This window comes from Miscanthus floridulus, chromosome 5 (assembly GCF_019320115.1).
Source record: "Miscanthus floridulus cultivar M001 chromosome 5, ASM1932011v1, whole genome shotgun sequence".
Taxonomy (NCBI): Eukaryota; Viridiplantae; Streptophyta; class Magnoliopsida; order Poales; family Poaceae; genus Miscanthus; species Miscanthus floridulus.
Window position 1 is genome coordinate 22,530,489 of NC_089584.1, and position 26,662 is coordinate 22,557,150.

General features: G+C 45.2%; 1 pseudogene; it reads right to left on the reverse strand.

Annotated features, from left to right (window-relative positions):
• Positions 1–1,581: 1,581 nt before the first annotated feature.
• LOC136454401 (uncharacterized) lies at positions 1,582–20,325 on the reverse strand (annotated as a pseudogene).
• Positions 20,326–26,662: the final 6,337 nt, after the last annotated feature.

Consider the following 26,662-nt stretch of genomic DNA (forward strand, 5'->3'; position numbering starts at 1 on the left):
AAACAAGTAAAAGGGGGTCGAGTTGTACAGGGAAATTAAGAAAAAAGGGGTCGAGTTGTGCAGGGAAATTGAAAGAATGAAGTGTTTTGTTTTTGTGTTTTTTTTCTTGAGTTGGCACTTGGCAGCAGCAGTCATGTGTCGTCTGCATCTAGTTTCCTTAACCTGGTGACCTTTGTACAACACCGGAATACCGGATGCATGAATGGATCAACCTCACCCTCAAAGGCAAAAGCCAGCACGGACTTAATTTCCCACTCATTCTCACCAGTCACCATGAAACGTCCTCTTCATCACACAAGACTCCAAACCAAAAGCCAGCACGGGAAACGAACAATGTGAAGGCTTTTTTTTTGCAGTGTCAAATGCATGGCAACAATAATGTGAAGGCCTCGAACCATACATGGATTGATTCTTTTCTTCGTTCTTCTTCATGCCACCCTGAGAGCACGCCCTTGTTGCTTTGACAGCTTGACTTATGCCGGATCGCCGCTTATCTCGGCCTGTTAGCTTGAATTTATCAGCCGACTTATCAGCTCGAATCTACAGTATTTTTCTATCACAACAAATCAGCTTCAGCCGGCTTATCAGCCAACTTTAATACCAGCCGAACAGGCCCTGGTAATTTAATTAAATTAAAGCCGTACATGAAAATCGCCAGACTAGACTAAAGTCCACCTAATAATCTAATAATTCGTGTACTTAGTACTTTGTGCAGGTAATCGCCACTCTTTAATCTATGCTGGTACTGGAGAAAAGGTTTAATTTTCATGAGGTGGAGGGGAAAAAAAACGAGCTTGTATTGGTCGCCGTCGTGCACGCTACACTGCTTCCTGAGTGCCTGTGGGGCAAAAGGATTCTCGCACAGGCAGGCAGCTGTCCAGTGGGGGGATTTTGCATCACTCAGCCATCCATCCCTTTGCTAAAATAGAGGGGGAAGCAGCGGGCGCAGCACATTTGCAAAGCCAGCCATCCAAGAAAGGAACACCCACAAAACCAAGAACATGGACTGAATCCACGGTCGATTATCAGGATTAACATGGAATGAATCAACTACGTACCGCATGTATTGCCCCATCGCGAGACTCCTTTTACTTTTTTTTGCTATATATATGCTCTGCAGCGCAACAGAACCATCAGGTAAATAATATTATTTCCAGATTAAAACATTTGATGGATGGCAGAGTATCTAAAATATGGCATACATCGATAACCACATATTATTTCCACATTACAACATTTAGGGGAAAACAAAGGATCCACGACCATACATCGATGACTAGAACATATAGGGAAACAAGAGAGTAGACTAGAACCCGTCACAACATGTATGGCAGGTGGCAGCTGCAGCTTCCTTTGCTGCCAAGAGAGTAGCCGAGGTTCAAAGGTAGGTACTCCCTGTCCCAATATAAAGGACATTTTAGACTTTTGGGGGAGTACCAAGGCCACCACCAAATGACCTGCATGCCCCTACAATTACAATCATTACATGTGCAGACAACACAGTGCAGCCACTTGCAAGGCATCGGCTTGTACAATTTTCATTAAACAAATGAACATTTCAGCTTACCGAACACGACGATGTCATCCCTGTGCTTCCAAATAATCCAATAGGAAAGCAGGATGGCGACACCCAAAGAAGTCCACCAAGCCCATATCGTACGGCACAAACACCTGACCCTGATTGTCACCCTGGGGCAACAAGCGATCCGTAACCTTTTCCATCACCTTCTCCTTGAGGTCGAGGACAAGGACGGCGTTGCTCCCACACACCAAGAGCAACGATCCCTTGCCGAAGTGATACCACCTCGTGCCATACTGGCACTGCCATAGCGGGCGATCGTGTGGCTCTGGCAACGCCGCTGGAATTCTGATGATAGTGCGGCGCCACAACGTAGGGGTGCCGTCATCACCTTACTCTCCATCGTCTTCTTGCTGCGCCCAGACAGTCACGTGCACGATGTAGATACAAGCGACGGAGAGCTTGTTGTCCATGCTGACGCAGAGGACCCGTTGTAACACCCTGGTGGTATGAGCTTGTTTAGCACCAAGATTTAGGTCTGAGAGAAATTAGTCAAACAAGTTTTCAAGTTTTAAAAATTTATAATGCACGTGAAACGATAAATAAATTTTATGTGACTCACTTTGGTGGTTGGGAAAAATCAAAATAAATGGTGTTAACTAGTGCTCTTGGAGCTCAAAACTCAAATTTGACGTTAAGATAAGCTCTTTTCGTTAAGTCGGCAAACACTTGAACTATTGTTTAAAATACCATTTTTGACGAATTATATTGAGCAAATAGTTAAATGGTGCTTAAATATTTTGCTCCTATGTGTTAGTATAAGGTATGGACTATTGCATGAAATACTTATTGGTAGCAGTTAACAAGGTTTAGACCTATTAAAAATTGCGACAAAAGAGTTAATGGCTACTTAGCCCAACTGAAATCCTTAACTTTTCTAAGTATGGGAAAAGTAGTAAGACAATGCTATTTTGATATTTAATTTCTAACAAAAATATTTAAATAATAGCTACATGTTTTGGTATTGTTGATTGCATCAAAGTGAGTACTTGAGCATGGCATAGGTCGAAGTTGTGTTGGATGTCACGTTGTCCGCTCTAAATTTGCCCAAACCTTCTTAGAACGCGCTGTGAACCATGATTTGGTGCTCGGTTTGCGAACCAGCGTTTAGCATGACGAACTCATGTTGGCACCTCTCTATCCCCTCTCTGGTTGCTCCTTGGTCATGACGATTGCTTCGCTAGCTAGTTGATAGTGTTGACCTTAGGTTCATAGAATTGGTCGAGCCTTCGTCGAATCAGTGAGCAGTTTTTGGCCCGTTTTAAAAAGCGTGCGTGGCATCGTTCCTAGTTTCTTGACCTGAGGCCGCGGTCACCACGCGCGCGTGTGCGCTGCCGGTGACAAGCTCGGGCCATGGCCGGGTGGCTGCTGCTGGTCAGTCCGTGGGCCATTGTCGCGTGTCGCTTGGTGCCGCGCAACGCCTTCGCCTCGCCGTGGCCGAGTCCCACGGGCCAGCCCTGGTGGTTGGTCGCCTGTGCGCTAGGCCAGGCTTGGCCGCCACCGCCCCGCACCGTGTGCACGTACTGCCAAGTCACCACACAGGACTGCACTCTGTCTTCCCTATCACCTTGCCTCTTCCTGTAGTGCGCGTTCACAGCCACTTACCTCACCTACCCTACTCCTGCTCGTGCCGTCTCCTGCCGCATCGCGACGCCGCGCTGCCGCGTACACATGGCCGCACAGGCACCCCAAAGGCTCCACCTGAGCATTAACCACGCGACCCTTGCCCTCGCTCGTGAGGTTGTGTCCTCGTGCTGCCATGTCGGGTCTTGGCCGGGTCACCTCCACCGGGGCCACTCCTTGCGACGTGGCGGTGGCAGTGCGCCGCTCTCCTCTCCCCTTCTTAATCACCGACTCAAGCCCTCTCAGTCCAATTTCTTGCACTGGTGGGTAGCTTAGCAAGTTAGCTAGGTGTCGCATTCTCATCGAGCCCAGCCTTGGTTTGTCAGTGGTAAATTTTGGTTTCTCCTCACCGTCGGTCATGTGCGCCGCCATGACCAGAGGGTTGGGGGTAAAGCCCATATGGGTTGGTAGCGGTTCAATTGCTCGTATCCTCGAACTCGCCTTGACTCCCTCTATCTGGTGCTCGCACTATTTTGGCCAGGGAACTCGTCGGCGATGTGGTGACGTGTCGGTGTCCGGCTCAGGGAGTCACCGCCGTGCCCGGGTGCACGTGGATAGACCATCTCAGCTTTTCCTTGCTTCAACCATCACTATAGCGTACACCACGGTGAGCTACTGATGTTTCTCCGCCATCTCTACCTTTCTGTGAGGGCATAGGCTCACCGGACGCTCGCGCCGCCGTATGGATCCACCATCGTCGAGGCTAGGGTTGAGTAGCACACCGTTGGACTTTTTGCTGCCTCTCACAATTGTGCGTTGGCTCGTGGGTCCAAGTAGGCCTGAGGGAGGCGCCGATATGGCCCTCGGTAGGCTGGTGTGGCCATGCTGTGCTGGCTAGAGCCGCGCCATCGCACGCGGTTATTCCAGGGACCTGCCCGTGGTGAGGACAAAAACAACTGAGGGCTTGGTCGCAAAGCCACTGCCGATAGGAACAATACACATGGTAGTCGTACTATTATCTCGAAGCTCGGGGGCTTCTCTGTAAAACCGTCATCGCGAGCGGGCTCCCCGACCTTGGGCCACGTTGGGCCGTTGCGACACACACGCGCCCACGCCCGCGCTGGGCTACTAGGCCGAATTAGCCGTCACTGGTTTTTTCCCTTTTTCTTAAGCAAGTCCTAATTTAGTTTCGAAGCAAACTTATAAATTCAATATAAATTTGTGTAGTTGGCAAAAAATTGTAAAACTAATTTTGTTAGGTTCCTAAAATTATGATCTATCTGCTGGTATATTTTATTCACATAGTTTTATAATATTTTCAGGAATTATCTAATTAATTTGAGATGCTTAATATTGTAAGATATAAACTTGTAGGAATTGTTGTGATAAATTGGTGATAGTGTTGGCTCTAAAACTTTCACAGTAAATTACTAACATTATTAGGTATTCACTGTAATGTTTGTAGCTCCATAATAATTAGTTTGTTAAGGTAGCTAAATGAGCCCTAGCTCGAAAATATATATTTAATCAATAAAATGCCGAAACACCTTGGGATTTTAAAACTAGAACATTTTTTTAGGAAACAATGCCTTATTCGATAACATGCATACGTAGCCTAGCACGTTAGTTATTAGAGCTATCTCGTTAGCTTGCGAGGCGTAATCGTATTTCTAAGAGTTTCAGTTGCCGTTGATTATTTACATCTCTGAGCTGCATCCACGTATATCATAATAGGAACAACGATGGATCGTGGAGATAATCAGAGTAGCGGAAAGGATCGTGCCTTGATGATCGTGTCACCATGATAGAATGCTAACTTTTGGTTATATCTTACTCAGGCAACCCCCGGTGCATAACCCCTATTATTCTGTACTTTACTTTATGCTTGTGCATTAAGATTTAAGGAGTTGAATAAAACTACTTGCATTTATATATCCTTATCCTATGAGTCCTACTAGTATACCAGGATCGTGTAGATTGCTCTGCTATAGGATCTGGTAGAAGTCAAGTGATTACCTGTCACTCGCGAGAGATAGGAAAGATATTATTGTTGTTATTATATTACTATCACATGGAATATATATGGAGGATAATTGGAGACCGGACATAATGGTACTTTGGATCTGGACTTGGTTAGCCATTCGAGCGAGGCTTGGATTGCATTTGTTTTGCCTATGTCGATTGAGGACCATTCGTTGCTGTGGATGGTAGTTAGGTCACAAACTTATTATCCTAAGCATATATTTGCTTATGGGAGCGGAAAGACTCGTTACGCTCTTGTCATGGGTTCTAGCTCTTTTCGGACTGACTGATTGGAGGTGGGGAAAGGTGAAGGTCTAAGCACCATACTGCGACCAGGTCTCAAGTGTGGAGGCTTGAAGTCCAAGTTTGGACAGGGACCTGGACCCCGCGATTGGAGTTGAATGGGTTGGTCTTGTTTGTGCCTGGGGTACAAACGGGGCGTGTATTTTGGGGTACCCAGCTAGGATATATTGGTTCACGAACCACCATTTCTGTGAGACGGTTGAAAGGATCAAGATGCCCAAGAGGGGGGGGGGTGAATTGGGCTAATTCAAAATTTTCTTGTAATAATTAAATCCTACGGTTAGCCCAATTAACCCCTTGTGCCTAGAAAAGTGTTTCTATTAATCTAACACACAAAGGACTTGCAACCTATGTTCCAAACTTACACTAGCATGGCAATTCTATGAATGTAAAAATAAGTATTGAATTGCTCAAAGTAAATGCTCAAAGTAAATAGAGAGAGAGAGGAACGCGGCGATGTTTTGCCGAGGTATCGGAGAGTCACCACTCCCCACTAGTCCTCGTTGGAGCACCCGCGTAAGGGTGTAGCTCCCCCTTGATCCGCACAAGGATCAAGTGCTCTCTACGGGTTGATTCTTCGACACTCTGTCGCGGTGAATCACCCACAACCGCCCACAACTTGAGTTAGGTCACCCACAAGCTCTGTCGGGTGATCACCAAGCTCCCAATCACCACCAAGCCATCTAGGTGATGACAATCACCAAGAGTAACAAGCACGAACTCTCACTTGACCACGCAAAGCCTAATGAGAACGGTGGATGCACACTTTGCTACTTTTGATTCACTAATGAGGCTACTCTCTTGGATTCTCAAATCTCAATCACCTCACTAGGACCTTGCTCTTCTTGGCACTCACAAACATGTTTCTCAGCTGTTGAAATGAGCAAAAGTGACTCCACACATGAGTGGAGCTTCCATTTATAACACTGGCTGAAAATGAACCGTTATGAGCTTCTACAGGGTGACCGGACGCTCTAGTCAAGTTGACCGGATGCTCCGGTCATTTCAACCCACACACCAGTGATTAAGTGTTGATCGGACGCTGGCAGCGTCTAATCATCACTGACCGGACATGTCCGATCGCATTAAACCCTCACTGGAACCTTACTGTACTCGACCGGACGCTGAACCCCTAGGGTCCGGTCAGTACTGACCAGACATGTCCGGTCGCAGATTTTCTCTTCTGGAACCTTACTAGAGTCGACCAGATGCTAGACCTCAGTGTCCAGTCACTTGACCACTCCAGCGTCCGGTCGTGTCAGACGCAATCTCCTTGGTCAAATGAACTGACCGGACCCTGCGGCTAGCGTCCGGTCACACCGGAGCCAGTGTCCGGTCAGCATTTGACCCTCCATTCACTTCCAACTCTCGATCATATGTGAATGAAGTTTGCTCTAAAGGATCTTAGGCATATTGAGGAGCTACCTAGTGCTAGTTTTAACAAGTGTGCACCACACCTAACTCACTAGACTCACCTAGGTCAAGCTACCCATCCATACCCCCCTTAATAGTACGGCTAAAGGAAAAACAAAGTCCTAAACTACTCTAAGTGTCTCTCCAACTCCAATTAACACTTAGAACTAGTCATCCTTAACCTTGTCGTCCATCCTTTGAAAACCGAAACGATTTCCAACGTAGGGGCATGATCACCTTGATTGCTCAATTGATCTCCATTACCATGACCTAACTTAATTGCTTCTGCAAAACACACGTTAGTCATAGTAATCTTATATTGTCATTAATCATCGAAACCCAACAAGGTGCCTAGATGTTTTCAATCTCCCCCTTTTTGGTGATTGATGACAATACTACCTCGAGTATGTGAAATAGTGAGGTTTTTGACATGCTTGGTTCATATAAGCTTTTGTCAATAAGAACAAAATAGTTAGGCAAGCTTATATGACCTAAGCCAACACAATGTACTCAAAGAATATGAAATAAGCATGAGTACAAGTAATAAAGCTCATTTGCATCGGAGTATAAACGCGAAAGCAAAGGCAAATGAGCATAACACAAGTGATATGACATATAAAGGAATTCAAAGTAGAGAGTACACATGTCATATATCACAATCACGTAGATATCACTATCACATAGATATAATAGTATGCATGAAAGTAAACACACAAATGCATAATAGTAATAGTGTATCACACAAATAAAACTCCAAATATATATAATAGACTAATAGCAAACTAGGCTCCCCCTAAAAGTCGCTCCCCCTAAGTCTACATACTCGAACCCTCTCCCCCTTTGGTGTCAAACACCAAAACCTAAGGGTCGGTCGGCGGGGCTGCAGCGGATGAGCCAGGCGCTGAGGTACGAGGAGCAAGCTAGAACTGGGCGCCATCATCATCTGACCCTGAGCTCTGTACCAACTGACCCTCTGTGGCTGGAAGCATTGCTGAAGCGGTCTGGGTCTGAGCTAGGGTAGGTACAACCTATGATGCTGCTGGTACATCTGTCGTAGGATCTAAAGATGCGACAGAAGAAGGAAGCCTCTGAGTAGTCACGATGATAGGAGCTGCTGTAGAAGGGCCAGCGGCATGCATATGTGGTGGTGTAGGCATCCCTGTCAACTCGCTAAAAGATGCTCCAAGACTCCTGGAGACTGATGTATCAGGCACAAATAGCGAGGGTGACTGATCCGGTGTGAAGCCCGTCTGTAATGGTGTGAAATGCGGGGCTACCACTGGCGAGAATAACCACTAGGACACATGTACAGTCGGTGAAGCAAACAGAGCTGGAGGCTATCCCTGACTTTGAAACCCACTGGGTTGTACTGCTAGAGTCATCATAGTGGTAGTAGACTGACCAATCTAGGGCGAAAGCTGTGGCTGTGGGGCCCCAATGGCTGTCACTACATGCTGCATGAATCCCAAAAGCTGTTGCTGCATGAGTAACTGCTGCTGATGCATCTACTGCTGCTGCTGCTAGAGGACCTGCTGCTGGCGCTATAACTCGTCCTAACGAGCCTGAAACTGTGCAAAGTTGGCAGCGGTCTCTTGAGCCTGTCTAGCCTGATCCTGCTGCATCCGCTCAAGGATAACAATCAAAGCAGGGTCCATCTGTAGTGCAGGTGGAGCTGGGCTGAAACTGCCAGCCTCTACATCATGTCTGCGTGGAGGCATATGAGGAATAGGTAGGTAGTCGTCATCCGAACTGTCACTAGACTCGCTCCTCTCCTCCTGAGCCTCAAGCTGCTCCTCCTCAGTAGCTGCTATGTTCCTAATAATCTCGTCCTACTGAGCTACAGACTCTGGTATATTTGGACGATGTCGAGGCTGACTGGGTGCCTGTGACGTGCTATGCCTGATCCTCTGTGCCATGTTATAGGTAGGAAACTCGGTGGTGGCACCTCTATACTCTGCAACCATCTCTAGTGACCTAACTTGCACAGCCTTGAGAATAAGGAATGTGATCCAATGTGCATATGGAAGCTGCCTATGACCCTTGAAGTCCTCAGCTATAGTATCCTCCATCTCTGATAGAAGGAGGTCCCAAATATCAAACACTGGCTGCTGCATCAGGGCGTTGAGGAGCCAAAGCTAGAGGCGAGTCAAACCCTCTCTGTATCCCATCCTAGGAAGTAGTGTCCTCCTTATGATAGCCTCTAGCACTCTAGCTGTAGGAGTAAGGTCGTTAGGGTTCCTCCTCGACCCCTCACCAAAGGGCTCCTTGAAGCAATGGCGCACAAGATCTATAGGGGGCACCATACCACCATGAGGGCGCCTGAGAGGCTCTTGCTGTCTATAACATACCTCATGTAACCTGACAGGCTGCTCCTGTAACCTCAGTATCTCCCTAGCCCTCTGACTCATCATCCTATAGTCTCTGCCTCTGAATGCAAAGTGTATAAAGTTATGATGCGGGTCAATGTAGAGCGATGCATAGAACTGCCGAACCCAAGATGGTACATACAATCCTGTCCGGCCAATCAGATCTGTCAGCCCCAGCAGATATGCAAGGTAGGGGCAAATGTGCTCTCCTGCTACTGTGACTATAGCCTCAATGCTGCATACTCGCTGAGATCTGTAAACTGCTCCACTATTCAGATATGCATTGTACAAATCTTCCTAGAGCGGTGTGTAGAATTCCTCAGATGCTCTCTCATCCCTCCTGGGTGGAAACCATACCTCGAACTCTACAAACCTTAGCTGCTAAACTTGCTTGGCCATGGTGGCCCTCAAGTCAAGGTGGGTCACTAGAGGTGGACCCTGTGGTCTAGGCAGTGGACGTGATCCTCTCCGCTATGTCGGTGGCCTCGGTGAGACTAGAACATGGGAATGACTAAAGCGGCGTAGCTGTGGCTAGGGTGCCTACTTGGTCTCCTTGGCCTCCTTGGCCTCCTTGGCCTGCTGGCCCTCCTCACCCTCCTAAGGCTGCTATGACGGCTATCCCTCCTGTGTCCTGATCTGGCTGAGGCTCTACTGGTGGGGGCTGCTGCTGTGACTCCTGCTGTGACTCCCCTTGAGGCTGAGGATCCACGATGGGAAGACATCATCCTGCCATCATGATAGTCCTAGGTGGACTACCATGAAGATGCTCAATATGCTGAAGTCTGCCCTGCGCCTCTGGTGACAGATGATCTGCAATGACAACTCCACTGTGGGCTCCTCCTCTCTCGGCACGCTCTATGGCCTCTGCAACTGCTGCTGCTCTCGCCGTCTCTACATCAGGGTACTTGTGCTTCTTTGATGCAGTCTTATTCATCGCCTTGCCTTTAGGTCCTGCAGGCTGGCAAGGCGGGGGCCTCCGATCCTCATCTCCTAGACCACCACCAACATTCTTGGTGCGAGCCATCTGATCTGACTAGAACCACTGCCGCTGATAAGATCAACTGTCCACTAACACTTTTGAGGCTTGGCCTCGATCTATACTCATGAGCTTGGCTCTGAGTTGACTGACAATTGCCACACGATCTCAACGGCACCGACTCACTGCACGATGGAATAGAAAGATATACAAATAAATACGATATGTCTAATAGATGCAAAATCATAGGAAGCAAGCAATTTAGGTACGAGATTGAAACATGGGCATGCTACCTGACGAACCGATGATCCGAGGAGAAAAGAAAAGCGATCCGCAGGAAACCACCGACTCGACTCGACAAAGATTGGCGACGCAAGTGGTGAATCGACGGCTGAGAGGATGAAGGACACGAGCTCAGCGATTGGGGCAAGTGCAATGGCAATGCTGCTGTGGTGGAGCTTGGCTTGGTGGAGGGCGGCGCTAGTGAGGCTTGTGGAGGCTAGGGTATGGCACGACATTGGGAGGCACTATCGACGCGGGAGCAGGCGGCGGCGTGCGCGTGGGCTGGCGGCGGCGTGCGCGCGGGCTGGCGGTTAGGGTAGGGGCGAGCATGACGGCGTTCGGCTTGGGGCACGGGCGTACGGTGATGACGGCGGATATGTTAGGTCAAGAGCACGCGACAATATATAGTGGCCCCCAGCGGATCAGAAAAAGGAATCGAAGAAAGAGTTCTAAAACCGCACAAGATCTACTGACTGGACGCTCTGGTGGTAGCGATCGGACACTACCACCCAGTGTCCGGTCGATTCTAGAGAGGTCCAATGCCTCTGGAATCATGATCGGACGCGTCCGGTGGACACCGACCGGACGTAGCCAGAGTTCGGTCAACTTAGCCTTCGTCTTCTTCACACACGACCGGACGCTGAGACGTCTTCTGACCGGACGCTGACAGACAGAGTTTGGTCACTCCTTCGCAGCGAGTTCACCTCCTGTGAACTGACCGGACGCTGGATAGCAGGGTCCGATGCAGCGTCCGGTCACTCATTTCCAGCAAATTTTCAATGTTTCTCCACACTGCCTGTTCCCAATCAAGTCCCAACTCGAACACCAATTGGGACTGATGTGAGTGACCTCTCTTAAACCCTCATATTTTTCAAAATATTTTGCCTTAGGCTATAATTCTTTTTAAGAAAATAGGCGATAAGAGGACAAATGGAACAAAACGACAAAACAACATTCATGCATATGCGATACTTGTAAGTAAATCTAGTTGCTTGTCAGGTTTGATCCAAGGTTAAGCTTCTTCACACGCTTTTCAACGGTTATCTTAACCATGTTAGACAAGCCCTATATATAAAGCATTAAACATGTTGTATATTACAATGAATGCAAGGGACAACACAAGCTCATCTTTTAGTGAAGTTACTAAAATCAAGTACATTGAGCTCATTCCGCAATCTACCAAATGTAGCCTCATCTAGCGGTTTAGTGAAGATATCCACTAATTGATCTTCGGTTCTTACACCTTCTAGTGATATATCATTTTTAGCAACATGATCTCTTAGAAAGTGATGGCGGATATCTATGTGCTTGGTGCGAGAGTGTTGAACCGGATTGTTTGCAAGTTTTACCGCACTTTCATTGTCGCACAAAAGAGGAACCTTTTCTAGAACTACACCATAGTCTAGCAAAGTTTGTTTCATGTATAATATTTGTGCACAACAAGCACCCGCGGCAATATATTCCGCTTCGGTGGTGGACAAAGCCACACTATTTTGTTTCTTGGAGGACCAAGACACAAGTGATCTACCAAGCAAATGGCACCATCTGGATGTGCTTTTTCTATCAACTTTGCAACCGGCATAATCCGAATCGGAATAGCCAACTAATTCAAATATAGCTCCTTTGGGATACCATAGGCCAATGCTTGGTGTGTGCTTAAGATACCTAAGGATTCTTTTTACGGCAATTAAATGTGTTTCCTTAGGATTAGCTTAAAATCTAGCACATATACACACACTAAACATGATGTCGAGCCTTGATGCGGTTAAATATAACAAGCTACCAATCATGGAACGGTAGAGAGTTTGATCAACCGGGTTACCTCCCTCATCTAGGTCGAGATGTCCATTTATAGGCATTGGTGTCTTGATTGGCTTACATTCATCCATCTTGAATCTCTTGAGAAGATCTTTTGTGTATTTTTCTTGAGAGATGAAGATGCCTTCTTTTATTTGCTTGACTTGAAAACTAAGAAAGAATGTAAGCTCACCAATCATTGACATCTCAAACTCCTTTGACATCAATTCACCAAATTCTTTGCATGAGTCTTCATTTGATGATCCAAACATGATATCATCAACATATACTTGACAAATGAAGATATGTCCATCAAGCTTCTTGGTGAATAGTGTGGTGTCGACCTTCTCAATGGTGAAGCCCTTCTCAATGAGGAAGTCCCGAAGGCGCTCATACCAAGCTCTTGGGGCTTGCTTAAGCCTATATAGTGCCTTGGACAACCTATAAACATGATTAGGATATCTAGGGTCTTTAAACCCAGGAGGTTGATCAACATAGACTAGTTCATTAATAAAGCCATTTAAAAAAACACTTTTCACATCCATTTGATATAGTTTCATTTCATGATGTGATGCATATGCAAGTAGGATACGGATGGCTTCTAATCTTGCAACCGGTGCAAAGGTCTCTTCAAAATCCAAACCTTCAACTTGGGAGAACCCCTTTGCAACTAGTCTTGCCTTGTTCCTCACAACAACACCTTGATCATCTTGCTTGTTGCGGAACACCCACTTTGTTCCAATGACTCTTGCACCTTTTGGTCACTCTTTAAGAGTCCAAACTTCATTGCGAGTGAAGTTGTTCAACTCTTCATGCATGGCATTGATCCAATCCAGATCTTTAAGAGCTTCTTCTACCTTGGTAGGCTCATAGCAAGAGATAAAAGAGTGATGAGCAATAAAAGAAGTAAGTTTTTGAGATCGAGTCATTACACCCTTTGATGGACTCCCTATGATGAGATCTTGTGGATGATCTTGTAGGAGAGGTGTATTTCTTCTATTGACCACTTGAGGAGGTGGTTGTGGAGCATCAACATCTTGTGCTTGTACCACCATTTGCTCTTGGGAGATATGAGTATCTTCATTTTCTACTCTCCCATCTTTTTCACCATCTTGTGGCACACTTGATGAAGAAGGTTGATCAATGACTTGTACATCATCTTCATCATCTTTTGGCTTGATGTCTCCCACCAGAATATTATTCATAGCCTCCCTCAATGGTTCATCACCTACATCATCAAGATTCTCATGTGCTCCTTGGGAGCCGTTAGATTCATCAAATTTCACATTATATGTTTCTTCAACCAAGCCGGTGGCATGATTAAATACTCTATATGCTTTGGATTTTGATGAGTAACCAACAAGAAAACCAATATCACAACATCTTTGGAACTTTCCTAGGTGTTGTCTCTTTTTGTAGATGTAGCATTTGCAACCAAACACCCTAAAGAAGGAGACATCCGGCTTCTTTCCATTGAGCAACTCATAAGGTGTCTTGCCAAGGAACTTTTGAAGGAATAGGCGGTTGGATGCATAGCATGCGGTGTTGATTGCTTCCACCCATAGAGCTTTGGGGGTGTTGTACTCATCAAGCATTGTTCTTGCAAGAGTGATCAATGTTCAGTTCTTCCTCTCAACTACACCATTTTGTTGAGGAGTATAAGTTGCGGAGACTTCATGTTTGATTCCAACTTCATCACAATAGGCTTCAATGTTTGTGTTGTCAAATTCTTTCCCATTGTCACTTCTAATCTTTTTGAGCTTCACTTCAAATTCATTTTGAGCTCTCTTGGCAAACTTTTTGAAGCAAGATGCAACTTCGAATTTGTCATGAAGAAAGAATACCCATGTATACCTTAAGTAGTTATCAACAATCACAAGACAATAAAGATTTCCTCCCAAACTCTTGTATGTTGTTGGTCCAAATAAATCCATGTAAAGGAGTTCTAGCACTCTTGTGGTTGACATGAAAGCTTTGGTTGAATGAATATTTGCAACTTGCTTGCTGGCTTGACATGCACTACAAAGCTTATCCTTTTCAAACTTCACATCCTTCAACCCTCTCACCAAATCATTCTTCATAAGCTTCTTGAGTGAGCTCATCCCAACATGAGCAAGTCTTCTATGCCATAGCCACCCTAGTGTTGTTTTGGTGAATAGATAAGTCTTCAAATTTGCATCTTCGGAGGTGAAGTCCACTAGATATAAGTTGTTGTATCTAAATCCATTGAATATCACTTGATTATCATCTATCTTGGATACAACCTCCTTCTCGGTGAACAAGCATTGGAAGCCAAGATCATACAATTGTCCAACGGATAGCAAGTTGAAGCTCAATGAAGCAACATATAGCACATTGGAGATGGAATGATCATTTGATATTGCCACTTTGCCCAATCCTTTAACCTTGCCCTTTGAGTTATCTCCAAATGTTATTCTCTCTTGTCCATCTACCTCTTCATCTAGTGAGGTGAACATACGAGGATCACCGGTCATATGTTGAGTGCAACCACTCTCAATAACCCAATGACTTTCACCGGTCTTGTAGTTCACCTACACACAAGCGATTCAAGCTTTAGGAACCCAAACTTGTTGAGGGCGCTTCACCTTCTCAACAAGTGACTTAGCCACCCAAATCTTCTTAGGCCTATTCTTGTTAGGGGGTCCTAAGAATATGACTTTCATCTTTCCACTAGAATCTTTTCTAAGCATGTTGTGAGCATTGAAGGTAAAGGGTCTAGCATGCTTGGGCAAGGGTTGTGGTAGTGGAGTTTGGCACTCATGAGCAAAGTGGCCTTCTTGTCCATACTCAAAACATCTGTTTGGCTTTGGCTTTGGCTTTGATTATTGTTGTTGAACTTGAGCCTTCTTCTTCTCTACACTCGCCACATATTCAATGCCACTTCTATCCATCTTCATGATGGTGTTCATGAGTAGCTCACTTTGGAGATGCTTGCCTCTTGCAAACTTGCTCAATCCCATCTTGAGATGCTCTTTCTCCATCTTGAGCTTCTTGTTCTCTTCCTTGTTTGAGCTTCTTGTTCTCTTCTTTGAGCTTCTCATTTTCAAGGATCAACTCTTCATCATGATCAAGAGTTTCAAGCCCAATGGTGTTGTGGCTTTTCATCTCTTCAAGATCATTCATGAGCTTTTCATTTGCATTCTTGAGCTTGACATATTCATCATAGTCATTGCACTCAACCACTTTCTTGCCTTTGCCACTAGATCCTTGCTCAATGCTCTCATCAATTAAATCATCACATAATGTAGCTATATCAATCTTAACAACATGGTTAGTAGCATCATGTGACTCATTTGGTAAAAATTCTTAAGCAATAACAAGAGTATCATAATTGATCTTTAGAGTTGTATATTCATCTTTTAGCTTGTTGTGGCTAGTGATGAGCTTATTGTGCACCCACTCAAGTTTATCATGTTTATCTTTAAGCTCTTTCTTAGAAGATTTGAGCTCCTTGAGTTTGGATGATATAGCATCATTTGTTTCTTTAAGCTCAACATTAGCATTTTCCAATGTATCGCATTTTGCTAAAAGTGAATCATTTTTAGCATCTAGCATTTCATTTTTAGCTCTACCCTTTCTAATGATCTTAGTGTATTGTTTTAGTATTTTAACAAGATCATCATAGGAAGGTGATTCATCATCACTAGCATGTTCATCATCACTACTATCATCGTCATTTGATACCTTGCGTTCACCCTTGGCCATAAGGCATAGGTGTGTAGAGGATGATAGCGATGGTGGTGGTGAAGATGATAAGTCAATAGCAATGGCGACCACCTTCTCATTGTCACTTTCATCATCGAATGATCTACTAGATGAATCAATGTCCGTGAGCCAATCACCGATGATGTAAGCCTTTCCACTCTTCTTCTTCTTCTTGTGGAAGTCCTTCTTGCCATCTCTTTTCTTGTATGGCTTGTTCTTTTTCTTCTCATCTTCATCTTCATTGCTTGAGTCATATTTTTTGCCCTTGTTCTTGTTCTTGAACTTGTCTTTCTTGGGCTTTGTGCATTGATGAGCTAGATGGCCAAGTTCTCCACAATTGTAGCAATCCATCTCGGAGATTGGCTTTCTTCTTGAGCTTGTGAAGAACTTCTTCTTCTTGCCATCGAACTTAATGCCACTCTTGTTGAGCTTCTTTAGCATCTTGGTGGTCTTCTTCACCATGAGAGCAAGGCTTTCATCATCAACTTCATCTTCACTTGAGCTTTCATACTCAAGTCTTGCCTTGCCCTTCTCTTGGCTAGCTTTGAATGCTAAGTCTTTGCCTTTCTTCTTGGTAGAGGATGGGCCATCTTATGGCGTGATATGCATGTATATTTCATGAGCATTGATCTTTCCCAAGATTTGTGTCGGTGTAGCGGCGGAAAGATCACCTTGATGTAGCACGGTCACAATATGCCCATATTTATCAATGGGGAGGACACTCAAGATCTTTCTCACAATGTCGGATGGTGACATTTGAGTAAGTCCAAGCCCATTGACTTCCTCTATAAGAACATTCAAACATGAATACATCTCATTAGCACTTTCTTTGGGAAGCATCTCAAATGAATTTAGCTTTTTAATTACAAGATGATAGCGTTCCTCACGCTCACTCTTAGTTCCCTCATGGAGCGCACAAACGTCCGACCATAGTGTATGGGCGTCTTTGTGGTTTCTTACGCGGTTAAACACATCTTTGCAAAGGCCTCTAAAGATGGTGTTTCGAGCCTTTGCATTCCACTTTTCATAATTAACCTCATCACTTTATAAGTTAGTAGCATCCCGAGGTTTTGGGAAGCCTTGTGAGGCGGCTCTAAGTATACCAACGTCTAGAGCTTCTAAGTACGCCTCCATGCAAATTTTCCAATATGAAAAGTCATCTCCCTTAAAGATAGGAGGAGGTCCATCCCCGTGAGACATCTTGCTCAAAGCGATTAAGCTTAAAAATGTGAGCACGAGGCTCTGATACCAATTGAAAGGATCAAGATGCCCAAGAGGGGGGGGGGTGAATTGGGCTAATTCAAAATTTTCTTGCAATAATTAAATCCTACGGTTAGCCCAATTAACCCCTTGTGCCTAGAAAAGTGTTTCTATTAATCTAACACATAAAGGACTTGCAACCTATGTTCTAAACTTACTCTAGCATGGAAATTCTATAAATGTAAAAATAAGTATTGAATTGCTCAAAGTAAATGCTCAAAGTAAATAGAGAGAGAGGAACGCGGTGATGTTTTGCCGAGGTATCGGAGAGTCGCCACTCCCCACTAGTCCTCGTTGGAGCACCCGCGCAAGGGTGTAGCTCCCCCTTGATCCACGCAAGGATCAAGTGCTCTCTACGGGTTGATTCTTCGACACTCCGTCGCGGTGAATCATCCACAACCGCTCACAACTTGAGTTGGGTCACCCACAAGCTCTGCCGGGTGATCACCAAGCTCCCAATCATTACCAAGCCGTCTAGGTGATGGCGATCACCAAGAGTAACAAGCATGAACTCTCACTTGACCACGCGAAGCCTAATAAGAACGGTGGATGCACACTTTGCTACTCTTGATTCACTAATGAGGCTACTCTCTTGGATTCTCAAATCTCAATCACCTCACTAGGACATTGCTCTTCTTGGCACTCACAAACATGTTTCTCAGCTGTTGGAATGAGAAAAAGTGACTCCACACACGAGTGGAGCTTCTATTTATAACACTAGCTAAAAAACGAACCGTTATGAGCTTCTGTGGGGTGACCGGACGCTCTGGTCAAGTTGACCGGACGCTTCGGCCAGTTCAACCCGCACACCAGTGATTAAGTGTTGACCAGATGCTGGCAGCGTCCGATCATCACTGACTGGATGCGTCTGGTCACATTAAACCCTTACTGGAACCTTACTGTACTCGACCAGACGCTGAACCCCCAGGGTCCGGTCAGTACTGACCGGATGCGTCCGGTCGTAGATTTTCTCTTCTGGAACCTTACTAGAGTCGACCAGACGCTGGACCCCAGTGTCCGGTCACTTGACCACTCTAGCGTCCGATCATGCCAGACGCAATCTCCTTGGTCAAATGAACTGACCGGACCCTGCGGCCAGTGTCCGGTCGCACCAGAGCCAGCGTCCGGTCGCACCGGAGCTAGTGTCTGATCAGCATTTGACCCTCCATTCACTTCCAACTCTTGATCATATGTGAATGAAGTTTGCTCCAAAGGATCTTAGGCATATTGAGGAGCTACCTAGTGCTAGTTTTAACAAGTGTGCACCACACCTAACTCACTAGACTCACCTAGGTCAAGCTACCCATCCATACCCTCCTTAATAGTACGGCCAAAGGAAAAACAAAGTCCTAAACTACTCTAAGTGTCTCTCCAACTCCAATCGACACTTAGAACTAGTCATCCTTAACCTTGTCGTCCATCCTTTGAAAACTGAAACGATTTCCATCGTAGGGGCATGACCACCTTGATTGCCCAATTGATCTCTATTACCATGACCTAACTTAATTGCTTCTACAAAACACATGTTAGTCATAGTAATCTTGTATTGTCATTAATCACCGAAACCCAACAAGGGGCCTAGATGCTTTCAGACGGTATTACTTGGCTATGGTGTAGCACCATAGTAAGAACTGGAATATGAAAGATGGTAAAATAGTTCTGATGGCTCACCACCTGCTTGAAGATAGCATAGGAGCTTACATAGAATGGATAGTTAATAAACTAATGATGACTGCTAATAAAATTTAATATAAGGACGCATGTTTAGTAATGCTTCTGCAGATGCAATAACCCATAAGCCAAATAAGCCTTGAATATCCTTGAAGTCTTTTATTTTTCTCCTATCGGGTAAGTCTTGCTGAGTACAATCGGGTACTTAGGGTTTCATTTCCCCCTATTGTAGGTGACCAAGGAATGGTAGACGGCTTTTGTGTGTGGAAACCTCATGGTGGGCTCAGTGAGGATTTCCTTACGTTGCTGACGTAGAGTTTAATCAAAATTTTTATAAAATGTTTTTGCAAAGGAAAAGACTTACAACCTGTTATCACGATTTAGTACACTCTCTTAGGTACTTAGTGTCTAATGGAAGATAAGTACTCCTGGAAGATGTTAGATTAGACGGTTCTGCCACACCAGTAAGCCTCCAGCATGGATTAGGAGTTTTGTCAGGGAGACGCGCATGGTGCCAACCTCCACGCTGAGTTTGTACAGGTCGTCGTCTTGGGCGTGACGCTTCCTAGACACGTAATCCATGCATAGCCAGTGCGCCACGCCTTGGTGAATGACGATGGATCTCTCACCCACCATGGAGACGCGATGTCTGTCCAGACATTTAGTAGGCGCGCTCCAGAAGCGTGTGCTAGCAGAGTATGAGTGGAGGTACACCGCATCACACTGGGACTGTTGGCTGACGACGAGCAGCTATGAGAACATGTTGCATCGCTGCTCTCCGTCGTTGCTGTCGGCTGCCTGATGATGGTGAACCTACTGTAGTAGACATTAATGGCACTATGGAAGTCCAGAGGCGGGAGCACGTGGTGTTCACCGGTGATAGGATTATAGAGGCCAACGAGCAATGGCCAGGTTGTGTCGTTGAAGCTGCAATGAGCACCGCAGAATGTGCGGGGGATGAGGCTCATCAGTACGATGTCGTGTCACGCTATGAGGGGCTCAACGTAGTTGAAGGTTCCATCAGCGGTAGCAAAAAAGAAGGAAGTGAGTGAGTGACCAATGGGGCCAAGCGGCGATCCCGATGTTGGGAAGAAGGTAGGCACGGAGACCGAGGTGTTCTCTCTTGTTCATAACTTGAACGTCCTCTTGCAGCCCTTGAATCTTGTCTCCTAGAAGAAGAAGCCAAGGAGGCACACGTTGTGGCCCTCAGCCTTACCCCGACAGAGCTCATGGAGGAAGGCTGGGTTGGTGAAGCGACATAGCCGCCATCGGCATGTCACGGCGAACATGAAGAGGTCTTTGGTGTTGTCCAGACGAGAGAAGATCTCAATGAGGGGATCCTTGGGTAAAGCCGCCATGGCATCCATGTTGAAAGAGTAAAAAAAAGCTCACAATAGTAATCATTCATCACGCTCATCATGCAATGCAAGAAACTCACAGCTAGGAACTGCCATTGCCCTAGCCAGTGGCTACCTCATCGTCGTGTTGCTCTCCCTTTCTCCCACTGCTAGCACTACTCCTAAAGGAGTTGCTCACCGCAAACTCCATATCCCCAACACGAAACCACTAATGAAAAAACATGAACACTAAGGAAGTGTCTGGATTCCTTGTGTGTCGATGGCGTCACCTCACTAGTCAAGGCTAACCATTTGGTAGATGCTCGCCTATATTGTTTTACCAACAAGCTCTCACCTAGGCGAGGAAATTCTTGCCCGTGTGGGCGAGATGGATTGGCTCTCCCAGATCAACATCATGCTACCACATAAACCTCCATCGTCACTGTATTGAGGTTTCTAGCATGAATCAAGCTCTACAGATGCCAGATTATGGCATGCCAACATCGAATAGACGCCCCCCCGTCATTGGATCAAAGCTCAACAACACCAAATTGATCTCTATTGCCGCCAGATCGAGACACAACGTGAGGTAAGATAAGTAATGGTAATAAAGGAAGCAAATGCCCCTTAGGAAGCTTACCTTCTTTGGCCGACAAGTTGAGGATAGCAATGGCGAAGGAAGAAACACGCTCTAAATCCAACCCTTCTTCTTCAACTCCGGCTGATGAGATCCAACCACTAGCATGCCTTAGATCTGAGATTGAGAGAGTAGAGAGAGAAGAGGGGACTGACTTACGTCCCCGCCGATGACTGCTGCAGCCGCTGGTTGAAGTTGTTGTATTGGATCTGGAATTGAGGGAGGGAGGGTGTTCACAAGGGAGATATGGTAGCGGCTAGGGTTCGCGAGAGGGTGATATATTCTTACCGTATTTATAAATGGCTCCTCTTGAGATTCCATTTTTCAAAACGGACCTATATAGAATTGCAAGGGAAAAGAACCTTGGTGCTTGCGAAAAGACTCTTCTGCCCTCTATCGGATATATGGGCCAGGGTACCTGCACCACCCGTATATACGATCACGTCCGGTTATCAGGCCAAAAGCCGTTAAGGAGGAAGCCCACGAAGGCTGAGGAGGTCGATCAATGTGGAGGCCAAGGCACGCCAAGGGCATCAAAGATAAGGCGTATATGGACGATAGCTCAGGATCAATTTGTTGCACATTCCGTGTAACAAACTAGGAAACCCATCCGTTAGCCGGTCGCCCTCATTGTAACCCTACCCCCTCTGCCTATATAAAGGAGGGTAGGGACCTCGCGATCGGGATCCAATCCATCTCATTCCAATCTAGTACGTAGCTAGGAGCAACAACCCCTATAACTAAACATACGAATACAAAGAAGAGCAGCAGCAACGACTAGACTAGGGTTTTACGTGCCATCGTGGCCTAAACCAGTATAAATTCTTGTGTCTCGTGTGCTACTATCTGATTTCTTACGTGATCACGTTGCTAGGCATTGCCAGAGCTAAATCATCCGACATCCTCTCTCCTATCCCTTCACTTAGAACACACCTGAGGTGACCTTGCACATACAAAGTGCATCAAAATAAGTCATCGCAAAGCACAACTAATATTGTTAGGCACTCGCTGTAAAGTGGAATAAGGTAGCGGATGAACAACACGGTCAAGGAATTCAAAATGATCAAAAGAAGGGGAAAAAACATGTTGTTCTACTAATCAGTTAGCTTCGACAATGACCGTGCTGCCGCTACGCGCTGGTCTTTTTTTAAAAAAAAAAAACTGTTGATAGCCAAACTCAAATCAAAGAAAAACATGAATGAAAGGATCAAATTTGAATCAAAAGGAACCAATTTAGACCAAATTAGGCAATGAAGGCTGAGAAAACTAGCCCAGGACACTTTCCAAATTGGCCCAGGTTGCTTTTAGCTGCTGCTGGGCCGAGGCTGTCAAAGCCTGTCCAGGCCGTGTTCCAAACCAGCCCAAACAATTTTTTAAACTGGCCTAGGCCGTTTTTGGCACATGAACTGAGAGGCCCAACTGTTGCTCAAAAAAAAAAAAACTGAGAGGCCCAAGTTTTTTTCTCTCACATCAAACCAGCCAGCAGTAATAATCCACGATCGTATACGATCGTTTCAGCTCCAGCCGAACAGGCTGCTGATTTTCAACTCAACCAAGCCATCAGTATTTGTCAGGTTGAACATTAGCATGTGGATCAGCTACTACATGTCCACCCCCGTGACTAGAAATAGTAAGAGGAAGCAAAGCTGGACGAAAAAGATTAATTTCTGAACGGAGCCTAGCGCCGGCATTTGTATGCATTCGAGAGAAAGGAAAGGTATTCTCATCGAACACCACGTCTCGAGAAATCTAAATTCGTCCTGAAGACACATCAACATTTGTATGAAGACTACTATGACCCCAGGAACACACGTTGTTTCGAGCGAAATTGAAGTTTTTGAGTATTATATGGATGAAGATGAGGCCTGCAAACACACCCAAAAACTCTCAACCGTGAGTAATCGGGTTTTTTATGAAACAAACGCTCTATAGGAGTAGAGTGCCTGATAGTTTTGCTAGGAAGGCGATTGATCAAACACGTAGCAGCAGCCTGAAAAGCCCCATCCAAAAATTTCAGAGGTATGGAAACATGAGACAATATAGCAAGTCCTACTTCAATAATGTGGCAATGCTTTGTTTCAGCAGATCCATTCTGTTGATGTGCATGGGGGCACGACACATGATGAACTATGCCAGCCTTAGCAAAGAAAGAATTGAATTTCTCATATTCTCCACCCCAGTTAGTCTTCATAGAAAGAATTTTTCGATCAAATAATCTTTCTACAAGCATCTAAAACTCTTGAAATTTTTGGAAAACTTCAGGCTTGTATTTCATTAGATAGATCCATGTAAATTTACTAAAATCATCAATAAAGCTGACATAGTATTTTTTTTCGTCCAACTGATCCTGATGCAGGGCTGAGAAACACTAGATGACTTGGGATAAGGTAACTGGTGACTCTTTGCTTGTTGACGAGCATCACAGACTCACTGATCAATAGACTTATCTAAGCAAGGAAGATTATTGCTACTGACAACTTGTTTAACAAGAAAAAATGATGGGTGTCCTAGGCGACTCTGCCATTGTGACATGGGAAGTATGCTTGCGCCACAAAGTTGCTTTACTGAGCGCGCTGGAGGTAGAGGATAGAGACCCTTCTAGCATCGTTTCTTAAGGAGAGTATTCTTCCTTGCCTGATCCTCGATACAAAAGAAATTAGGATGAAATTCTAGAAAGGTAGAATTATCAGCGGCAAGACGATGAACTGAAACAGATTTTTCTTGGCTCGAGGAACGTACAGAACATTTTTGAGATGAATATCACGATTAAGGGTTGGAATAGTAGTATGACCGACATGGCTAATATCCATATCTGCACTATTAGCTTTGTGGATCTGGTCACCACCGTTGTACTTGTTCTTCACCGTACTTCTCCAATTCACCTGTAATACTGCCAGCGGCACCACGGTCCCACGATCAAAGTTGTTGTAGGAGAGCTACGGTTGTTTCCCTGACGCGATGAGTTGGTGCCGTAGTTTCCGTTCCCGGCCCGCGACCAGAATGGCCACGGCCTTGGGCACCACGAGCAGTACCACCGCGACGTCGGCCCTCGACCGCGCGAAAAAGAGCCGCGAGCGCGACTCGCACTGTTTGCCGATCCGCCGGAGTGGTTCCCTCCGTGCGTAAGATCCATCCGGGGTCTCAAATTGGAGAAGCTGAGAATACAGTTCTCCCACCGAGATGGCTTCTACCCTAGCGCATAGGCCGGCAACAATTGGAGCGAAATCTTCATTGAGGCCGGTGATAATGTACTCGACCAAACCTTCCAGCGGCCTTCCTCCCGCTGCCACATGGCCTAGAGCATTCATCTTGCCGAGGTACTCTGCGACAGACGTACACCCTTTTTTGGGTATAGTTGCAAGAGCAATCCGCGTGTTCATAGATCACGCCCGCGTCCGTGACACGAACAACTCGTAGTACTCTCCGTCCCTGAATAAATAGATTCATAGAGTTATCTTAAGTCAAAAATTTTAAACTTTGGCCAAATTTCTAGAATAAAACATTAAGATTTATGGTATCAAATTAGTATCATTAGATTTACCATATAATATATTTTTCATAAGGTGCTTATTTTATGTCATAGATGTTGTTAATCTTTTCTATAAAGTTAGTCAAACTTAAAAAAAAGTTTGACTGACACGGGTTCTAGGAATCGATTTATTTAGGGATGAAGGGAGTAATTGTAAGGCATACCATTTGAGGTTGTTTAGCAGTTGATTCATCAGTAGATAAATCTACATAATCGACTGTCTTGCCCTCCATCTTATCCATGCACGCAAATAACATATTATAAGCAAAATTCAAAAGATTATTTTCATTAATTTTTCTTTCATCTTGCAACATCTTAGCATAATAATTAGCATGAGTAGGATAAGCATCTGTTACCTCTTCATTGGCCTTTACCTCTGTGAAGCTGATGTAGAGGCAATAGAATCACCAAAGTTAGGCTCTCGAAGTTGAGTGACCTTGTCACGCTGATCTTTAGTGCAGCTCTCAAGGAAATCTTTTACATTGGCATCGAGCTTGGCCTGAATCTTCTGATGAAGCTTACCGGGAAGCTCTTCAATCGATGTCGGGTGGGTGATATTCTTTAGGTTGAAGGGATCGGTGTGGTCCCCTCCATCCTTAGGCTTGTCATAACCCGACATGTTGCTAGTAGATTGGATCTTGATATTCTTCTTCTTCCTCGGTAGAGTTGTCAAAGAATGTGTTGACGTTGGATAGGATCCGGATCATACACCAGCAAGGGCGGCTAGCACGCCCGTGGTCAACGCACGACCTTGAACGCAGCGAGGCACAAAACGAATCAACAAAACCGACCGAGAGGTCAGTTAGACTGCTGTTGAGCCCGTACTTCACATGGTAGACTCCCGAACACCTTATGGAAAGACCCTCAGGGAGGAGCACGTGGAGGATGTCCTAGAGCCAGCAAGGCCACCTAGAACACCACCGGTAGGATAGATAGAGGAGAGGATAAAAGGGTGTGTAGTAGATGTGTTTTTTATGATTAAAAGTTGGGATAATCAATCAACTGTGATCCTCTCATATATACAGAGGGGGTGATCTTATCCCAGTAGAAAACAAGTCCAAAACACATTATCCAAGTTTCCTACGTAAAAAATAGAGTCAAAACCATTTTGGAAACCAAACCGGCTCAAAGGAGTCAGCTAAGCCTGTTTTCACGGGCGCCTTAGGCACTGTGGCCGGGCCGGCATAGGGACAGTCGGCTTAGCCGACTTGAGGCGTCAGCTAACCAACTCTAGGCTGAAGAACCTGCTAAGCTGCCTCGGCGAGCCGGCCGAGCTGACTTCATCAGGCCAGGCGCTGTCGTCCTTCTTCTTTGCTCGTTCGTTATTTTGTCGCACCAAATATTTTCCAACATCCAATGGATGTTAGGAACTTAATGATATAGCCCCATTTCCATGTTGGGACACTTTCTGAGTGTCAACACTCACGAATGATAGATGTTCCAAGAAGCAAGAATGGAGTTTCCCTGCTGCCGAAAATTGAGTCACAGCTGAGAGTTTTGCAATCACAGAAATGACCATGATATCAGAGGATTGCATATATATATAGCGGTCATCTCATCAGACGTCGTCTTTTATATATCCTACCACAAAGCGTACGTGCGTGCTATGGTCTGTTTTGATTATAATGATCCATATTTTTAGTATAGTTATTAGATATTTCATGAGAATCCATATTCTAGTTGGGTTTTACAAAAAAAAAACAATATTTATATTCAATCTTAAATTTTAATTTCTGACAATGTACTTCTAGATGGGTATGGATATGCATTGTTTTATTTTTTAAACTTACATATAAATAAATTTTTCTATAGGGTTTTTCTGATTCCACCCAACATGTTGTTTGCACCGAATATTTTTCCACTGTATATTGAGGAAACGACTCAGCCTTTTGTAAATAGGATAAAATAAAGAAGAATTATTTTACATACACCTTGCGTCCCATGTGTTCTTGTGATTGAATATACGTTCACCGCGAGAGACTGAAAATGGATATCCTAAAAGCCAGCGACGTCTTCTATGACGATGCCGTTCTTTGCTTTATTCTCGTTGGCTAGTGTGAGTGTGACGCGCTATCATCACTCTTGAAAGTATCTAGGCCCCTAGTTAGGTTTTGATGATTAATGACGACATGAGATTACTGTAACTAATGTGTGTTTTGCAGAGGACCCTTGAGTTAGGTTATGATAATAGTGATTGATTG